The 9170-nt window shown below is 35.0% G+C and overlaps 1 pseudogene; it reads right to left on the reverse strand.

Moving 5' to 3' along the window:
* Positions 1-2945: 2945 nt before the first annotated feature.
* Positions 2946-6660, reverse strand: LOC149184087 (plasma membrane ATPase 3-like; annotated as a pseudogene).
* Positions 6661-9170: the final 2510 nt, after the last annotated feature.

Below are 9170 nucleotides of genomic sequence, written 5' to 3' on the forward strand. Positions count from 1 at the left end.
GTTGGTCCTTTATATAAAATATGATATACACAAACCTTTATTCCTTGTTGTACAATTGTTGCATTAAATGTAACATAGTTTAGAAAATGTCCAAAAAGGTCAGTGAAATTCTACCAATACTAATGGATTTAGAAAATAGGCAGACTTGTTCTTTCTTTAAACAAGACATTACTTTTGTAGAGTGTAAACATGTCAATTTCACTATTTCCTACATTACTTTTGTAGAGTGTCAACATGTCAATTTCACTATTTCCTATTTCCTATTAGATCATGCCTCATACAATGTGTCCATCCACAATTCACTTTAGCATTTCGATTAACTTGATGATGAGCTCTTTCTTTAATAACAACTTTGTCGTAGATAGAGCACAAATTAGATCGTGCCTCATCCAATATGTCCATCCACAATTCACTTTAGCATTTCCTTTCACGTTAGTTTATTAGTGAATGATTTGTAAATGAATAAAAATTAAGAAATAAAAGAATGGCCAAAACTTTTATATTCGAAACGAAATAAAAAATGCTTTAATGGAAGTCCATAAATTCAAATGAGGTTAATAAAAAAGATAAATTAATACTTTTATTTTATTTTTAAATATATTAGCCTTAATTGACTTCTTGGAAAGTTATAAACATCAAACTCATTTTTTTTTAAGTAAAATCTTACAATGAAAAAAAAAAAGATTTAAGATTATATATTTTCTATATATTTATATTGTTTTTCATAAAATTATTTATGATTTAATTTTGATAGTTGTTTATATTATAATATGGAAATTATTTATTAAATTTTGAAAAAGTCTAGAAATAGTTTTGGGAGAAAATTGTGTTTATTAGGTTTAAAATGTAAAATAAAATTATTTACAATTTAATTTTGATATTTTTTTATATTATAATATATAGAAATTAACTAATAAAATTTGAAAAGGTGTAGAGATAATTTTGGGAGAAAATTGTGTGATAAAAAATTGAAATGTCACATTTATCACACAATTTTATGAGGAAGCTACTTTTACACTATGACTCACTGTGATTGAAAATTAATTTTGAAAAAATAAAAAGCTTAAAATACTCAAAATAATATACATAACTTTACATTGCAATCATAAATTATGTATGAAATATTTCAAATAATAAAATTTCAAAATTATTTATTTCATTGCAATCATAAATTATGTATGAAATATTTCAAATAATAAAATTTTAAAATTATGTGGTGGTGGTGGTGGTTAACGTCCACTAAGACCAAACTTTTGTCTATCGGACTTAAAGAAACAAATTATTTAGTTTGATTTAAGATTTTATTCCTATGCTCAAAAAGCTTGGAGAGAAGCCTCCCGAGCTCACTATAATTTTGACATCGTAAAATGCTAGGAAGGTCAGTATTACGACAAAGATTATGAAACTGACATCTAATGTGGTTGTACGCGGGGCACTCTAAGAGGAAGTGATTTTCATCCTCGATGTTCCTATTCTCACAGATCCACATGGCAGATCCTTTCCATCCATGGTGTTTTAGGAACTGCCCAACGACCTGTTTCACTATGGAGCTCATGAGAGTTCGTTCTAATCTTCGCTATATTAATTTTCTTCTTTGAACTAGTTAAAACATTATAAAAACGTGTAAATGTAAAAAAATATTTCTAAATATCTAAAATTATTATAATTTATTTAGTTTTAAATATTATAAAAATAAATATTTTTTTAATATATATACCATTCATATTCAAATATGTTAAAAAGTAAAATTAAAACTAAATATTCAATTTAAATGCTATAAAACAAAAAGATCAACATATAAATTTCGCTAGAAATTATTTCACATTAAATATTTAAAATAATGATGATAAATAGAGTAATGATGCGCCACTTAATCAAGTCAATACACCGCCATTTTCGCTTTCCCTAAATTTTCAAATTCAAATGATTTTATATTCTTCATTCATTTTTGTTCATACGCCAAACTTTTATCTATCCACTTCCTTCCCTGGCCCCTTCCACTTTATCTATTTGTTTTTTAACACAATTTTTTTCCCTGTGCCCACTGCCCATTTCTCTTTCTCTATTTGTTTTTTTCCGTAGGTCTCTAATTTCCTGTTCCGTACCGTGTCTAATTTCCGGTTACCTACCATTTTTCCCAACGTCAAGTCGAAAGGTTTATTTTTCTCTGTTTTGTTTTTTCTAAGACATGTTTGATATTTCGTTTTTCTTTACAATGCTTTTTTATAACAGTTAATATTTGGAGGTTTGAATTTTTTATATATTTATATATCATTAATTAATACTTCAATACACATAAAATAATTGTGACAAAAAATAACAAGGAGCCACTGCCGTGACGGTAGTCCCTGCCGGGGTTTGCAGGGAATTGCAGAACTTGGAAAAGTTGGCCTGGCGGAAATTGTCCCAAGTATGGAGAGGATGGGAGGCAGAGGTCAAGGAATAAATGGACTGAACCACAAATAAGTAATTCATATAAGTCGCTCAAGGCAGGCAGGTACTCTCAGTCGTAAATCATTTCACAGTGGATGCAAATATTACATAGTAACAAAATAGCTATGGGGCCAGTTTCTTGACTGGCCTACATGCTGCAGAGCAGCGACCATTTGCATCCATCTTTCCAGGTATGACAAGAATGATTATGAACTTAAAGAAGCTTTATTTGAATGAAGATGCTAAACAGAAATGCACAAAATCATTTAGGAACAGGGTTTGGAGATACAAAGTGATCGAATTCAGCCCTTTCAATAATGCTCAACCACAAATAAACATTCTGTTCAATCTTGAATGAAAAATTAATTGCCTAGACTGAAAAATATCTTTAAATCTTAAAACCAATAATTCATATAAATCGATCTTTAAACCTTAAAACCAGTAATTCATATAAGTCGCTCAAGGCAGGCAGGTACTCTCAGTCGTAAATCATTTCACAGTGGATGCAAATATTACATAGTAACAAAATAGCTATGGGGCCAGTTTGTTGACTGGACTATGTCAGAAGCACTTCTTGTTGCATCAGTTGCATCAGCAACAATAATTCCTATGTCTGCCTTCTTTAGCCTGCAATCGTTTAACAATCTCGTGCTTATGCTCTGCAATGACCAGTGAAAATCAGGAAGGATATGGAATCAAACACTAATTAAGGAAATGAAAAAATAAAAGTATCTAAAAAAACACAGAAGTAAAAGATAATTGTTGCTCACCAGGGAAAACACCAGCAAAACCATCAGCCTTCTCTATCAGTTCATCAACTGGCGAAGCTACAATTTATTCATCTTTGTCCTGACCTAGTAAAGAGGATGATGGATACATGTTTGTACCCATGTCCAGTCGGCGACCTGTCTCCTTGGCAATAGCCAATTGATCTCCTGATGAACATTTGCAAGTAAATAGTTAAATGTCGGCTCGCTGCATTACAAAAACAGTAGTGAAACTGATGACACCATAACCTCACCATACCTGTGATCATTTTGACATTTACACCAAGATTAAGAGCCCTTGTGATTGTTTCAGCACTGTCATGGCATGGGGGATCAAAAAGAGGCATCAATCCAATAAAATGCCAGGGTCCTCCTGGACTCTCCTTCCTGCCCTTTGGAACTTCCTGCAAACATTTTGAGATAGCTATAAAGATATACATAATCAACAAGAAGAAATTTCTGGGAAGATTCAACCCACAGATAAAGCAAAAGAAGCCATATTATTAACCTGATATGCAACTGCAAGAGAGCGAAGTCCTCATTCAGCAAACTTGTCAATAACTGTATGAACTCGCCGGTCAATTTGTGGCTTATTATGTGCGAGGTTAAGAATCTAGCAGAAAGTATTTGGTCATTTCAGTTTTAATAGAATGTGTACAAATAAGTTTTGAAGCACTTTCTAAACAATACAGCCCATTACCAAGTCTAATGAAGAAGGTCAAACTTCCAAAGAACAATACCTGCTCTGGAGCACGTTTACTAACTCGATGCATTTTCCCTTCATTGTCAATATAAGTGAGAGTTGTCCTCTTGTCAGTTGGATTAAAAGGAAGAAAATGGACCTCTTGAATGGCTGCCCGCGCCTTTTAGATCCATGGATGTTAAAACCCACAACAAAAGATACAAATCAGTAAAATAAGCATAGGCCTGCTTATCAACTAAAATTTAATATGATGACATAAAAAAAATACTTGCCTCCTTAGGATCCGTAAGCATCCCAACAATTGTCGCATCAATGGCATCTTGATTCTCTGTTCTAGATGCTCTTGCAGCCATCAGGACAACAGAATCCTTGTCATATCCTTTCGTGAAAACCTATTCATGACAACAATTAGTAATTGATACTTGTTTGAAGGAAACTAACAGTACTAGATCATCCAATATTATCATGGACCCTAACTAGCCAATTTGGTACAACTGCAGTATGTATTTATGAAATAAGAGAAAGGAGAAAAAAAGAATCAGAAGTCCATAATAAATACCAACCTTTTGGAAGTGGCCAACTTGGTTTGTACTGTCGACAATATGTGTTGGTTTACCAAAAAAGGTATGGACCCCAGTAGCAATGACATCACATTCAAGTTCACCCTGTTTGCAAGTAGAGCTAGAATAAACCCCATCGCCAGGACCCTTTGTTACTGGTAATGACTGACCACTGAGGGCAGACTACACACATTCAAAAATATTGTCATAAAACGTGGCTCAGGAAAAGTACCAAAACAGTCGAAGTTAATCCTAGAAACCATATAAAAGCATACCGAAAATTCCAGCACTTGTAATCAGAAATAAGAAGTAAAGAAAAGGATTGGATTAAGACCTGATCAATCTTTAAAGGATCTCCTTCAAGAAGACGCGCATCCGCAGGAACAATATCTCTAAGTTTGATGCTGATTATGTCACCAGGAACAAGCACTGCTGCATCTTCTTCACTCCATTGTCCATCTCTGAGAACTTGTTAAGTTCAAAGTCTTAAGTCATTGATTAAGGAATTTAAAACTGCAGCACCCATGATCTTAAGAGGATTCTGAACATCCAATTGCATGCTTCCCCGCAAAACCAAGTATAGAAAACTGAAAATATCGGGGCTGCCACTCATACAAAAGATAGTGAATAGACCTTGCTCTTTGGAGCCAGCTGAGTCATCAGTGTTGCAGCAGCATTGTTTTCCTCTATGAAACTTATGGTAGAGTTTATAACAAGCAATGTTAGAATAGCACCAAAATCTTGCTAGTCAGGAGGTTTTCCCTGCAAAGATACAATTTACATGATTAAATCCTCAACTAAAAAGAGCGGATAGGGTATGCCCTGACTAATACTGGCTACAAGAGAGAAATATTGCAACACGGTAGAACAAGAAGCCATCTTCTTTTCCGATAATATGCACAGGAACCATAAGGATGAAGTAATACTGTGAACTACTAAAAATACAATAGAGGGGAACGATATCCAATGGGAGAGACCAAATGCCACACTACTATTTACTATCAAACGAACACAGAAAACACAAAATTAGCAACAGTACTAGCAAATATTATTAATGATGAAAAAACAAAAGAATAACCATGACCAATTTGCCAAAAAAATACAATTATCAGAAGGAATGGCCACACTTTAAAGATATGTGTTTAGTTCATGGATTGATCAATGGGGGTATATTATCCAAGCATGTTGAAGAGTCAAGACAGGCAGACAGACATGTTTGATAAACTGAATGTACACATTGTAGGCCCGACTAGGAAAAGCCCTTGCAGAGAAGAAAACACCATAGAAAAAAAAATAGAACATATAAAAGTAACAACATGATATTTGTGGTGTAAATAGCCAAGAGTTTTCAAAAACAGAGAAAATATGGCATTAGCAGTATATCAACAGTTGTTTTACCAACGAGAAAGACAAATCACTAGTAATGACTGAGACTGCAAAGAGACGAAGAACCCGAGATAGAAAAATGATGAGTGCAGCGACTGTGCCGACAAAATATATAGAACTAATTACATGATATTAGCAATGAAGCTTGATAGCTGCTTTATAATAGAATCAACGAGGGGAATTAGAAGTGTATGATGCTTACGTCATGGAGTTAAATTTAATCAATTCTTGACAATGTTCAAGTACTCCGCATAAACCCCAAGTGCATGAACCTCTTGGCATAAGCTATGACAAAGGATCCCTCATCGGAAGCCTAGGCAATATACTTTCCTGTAGCCTAAAGATTTGATGTTGCAGTATAAGCCCGACCAAGCTAAGAAAACGTATTTATTTTAAAGAACGATATAAGCCATGGAAATTACACTGTGCCTGTTCATATCTCTAACCGTGAAAGAAATCGCTTCACAGTAGAACCAAAGAATTTGCTTTACTCTGCATACCTCAAGGCTCAAACAGCCTTAGAAATTCAATTTCCCGTAGATCTCAAATCCCAGCTCAACTCCGGAACTGAGTTCAAAATTAGAAATATGTCGAAGCTACCCTTACCTTTTTCTCTTTGAGCTTGTTGTATCCGAATATACTCAAAAACCTCCTCGATGGGAATATTTTCCTGCATTAACAAACTTCACAAAATCAATCTCAAAGCTCCACAGAAACACTTGGTAAAAGACTCAAAAGGCATTCAAGTCCTCCTTACCAAATCCATAGCTTCTTTGTTAATGGCTTCCAGAGTCGCAACCTTGTCACCCATTTCCGCAAATCGGGTTTACTCACCGCCCATAAGATACACACATGCAATCCAGCGATCAATGCATCAATGAGCTCTATTTGCTTCGATATGCCAATCACCAAACACTTGAGCTGAGGACTGCTAAGTCTGCATGCTTGGCCTATCCAGCGTTCAATGCATGACCGAGCTCTATTTGCAATCCAGTGATCAATGCATCACATAACATGAAGTATGCTAAGTCTGCTTTCTTGGCCTATCTAGCAAAGAAATCTGGAGTGACAATCACTTGAAGTTGTACTGCTTCTGTGTTGATTTTATGAAGGCCTTTCCTATTTCTAGTAATACATTTACTCAATTTGGTGCAGACTTCGGGAGGAAGTCGAACCATAAAACTCAGTATAGCAAATCCAAGAAACTGAATCAAGGTCGAACAAAAATATTACAGACTTTAATAAAATAAAACCATAGTCGTAGTGAGGTCGGCAATACTTCAACAGAGACTCTGGTCTACATGAGAAGGGCCAAAAACCCAAGGGTAAAAGCTATAAACCACTACAATAGGAGGAAAGTTAAACCCTCCATCAGATGATAGGAAGACCGACTAGTAGCTCCAGCAAGTATTTGCATGCAGAACAGAGTCTGAGAAAAATAGATTTATCCCTGGAACGAAAGAACAAAGCCATGTTTTAATTAAGACACAAGAACCCTTTTTCTTACAGTGAGATAACCTGAGAGGCTAAATACTTACCTGGAAAAATGATAAAGGTTGGACCAAAGAGCTCGCCGCCCAGCTGACAAGACAAAGTGTTCATGCAGCACCCTCGCCAGACCAAACTGCAAGAAGTGCTAAGTTTGTGAATTAAGGAAGATCTGGTAGGACAATACAGGAAAACGAAGAAAAGAAAATAGACTTGGAACAACTTGTAACTTCACCTGATAAACAGTAGGCCGCACCTCGACCTTGTACTGGAGCACTCCAATCGTTGCTGCAACTAGTCGAAAGCATCATGCGTTCGAATCCCAGAAGAGTTTTCCCTCAGGCAGAGGAAAGGTGTTGGACAAAACGCCAAAGTAGAGGGTAGCAAATGACCCACAAACTTTGTTTGAGTACATGATAAGCCACCCACAACAGCCATAGCCATGCGATCTGCAAACTGAAACCTACACCGTCGATAACAAGAAGGATCCGGAGAAATACTGTTCCAGCTATACCAGCTATTAAATTGGTGACAGAGGAATTAATGACGAGGGTTTGGATAATTTCAACACACTAGTTGTGAAGTCCCATGGTGGTGATGGTGTAAGAACAGGTACCAAAAACTTAAGACAAACCAAGTTGTGCTTAAAATGTTGGCATATCAACCGTACTTTGCATCGAACAAGGTGAAGGTGGTAATAAGACCCCAATTATTTTCCAGACCAAAACTTTGCTTAAACTTAGGTTAAAATGCCAATACACTGAAAATATAACGGTCAAACTATGAACTAATGCTCGGTCAGCGATCGATCGATTGCTAATAGTCCGAGGGAGGGACTAATAATTTTAAACACTTCACAAAAAAACACATTTTGCATATAGATATAATTAAAAAAACACGTATGTGAGGACCTCTTCCTCTTCGCTAAAAATAACATGTTAAATAAAATATTTCTATGAAAAATTGAATAGAGAAAATTGGAAAAATAACAAATTTTATGAAATTTTCATGAGTTTTATATTAAGAAAATTGGAAAAATAACAAATTTTATGAAATTCTCATGAATTTTATATCAAAAATGATGAAATTTGATTTATTTGTTTTTCCAAAAAATATTATCCGGACAAAATTTTAAATAAAAAAAAAAAAAAACAAAAAAAAAAAAAAATTGAAACATACAATTAAAAAAAGCACACACACACCAAGAATAAAAAACACAATTAAAAAAAAAATCAAAATAAACATTTTAAAAAAAATTAAACTTTTTGAAAAAACATATAAAAAAATTGTGCCCCTTTGGTCGATTTCAGGAATCTTCCAGCCCAGCCTAGCCCCTTGAAATTGTTAAAATAAAAAAAAATGAAATGAAAAAATTTACATTTTTTTTTATTTTGTAAGTCAATCTTCTATTAATTTCGGAGAAAGGAGTACATAGAGATGTCGTCAAAACAGGTGGTCTCACCCCAACCGGGTTTGTTGACCAAAAATTTCACCATATGACAAAAATACAAAAGGGCCTCTAAAGGCAAAAACCAGAACCAATTAGGCCATAGGCACCAGAACACAGCTAAAACAAAAAATACTCCAAAAAGCATACTAGTCACCAGAAGTAATGGATGCAGGGTTGTCTGGGGCAGTTCCAGGAGGCGGTGGAGGGCGGAAGTCGCACTGGACGTGCCCTTCGAAGTGCGCCATCCAGGTCTCCAGCTTTTCAACTTTCTCTGAGAGTAGTTTCTGACCTCTCCACGCCATAACTACACGCTCCCTGAGTTGACTCTGGAAGTAGTGAAGCCGCTCAAAGGTTGCCATCTGTAGTGCATGTTCTTCTCTCCG

The sequence above is a fragment of the Pinus tabuliformis genome, chromosome 3_2 (genome assembly GCF_031772625.1).
Source record: "Pinus tabuliformis cultivar Carrire ecotype Pingquan chromosome 3_2, CPIR1, whole genome shotgun sequence".
Classification (NCBI taxonomy): Eukaryota; Viridiplantae; Streptophyta; class Pinopsida; order Pinales; family Pinaceae; genus Pinus; species Pinus tabuliformis.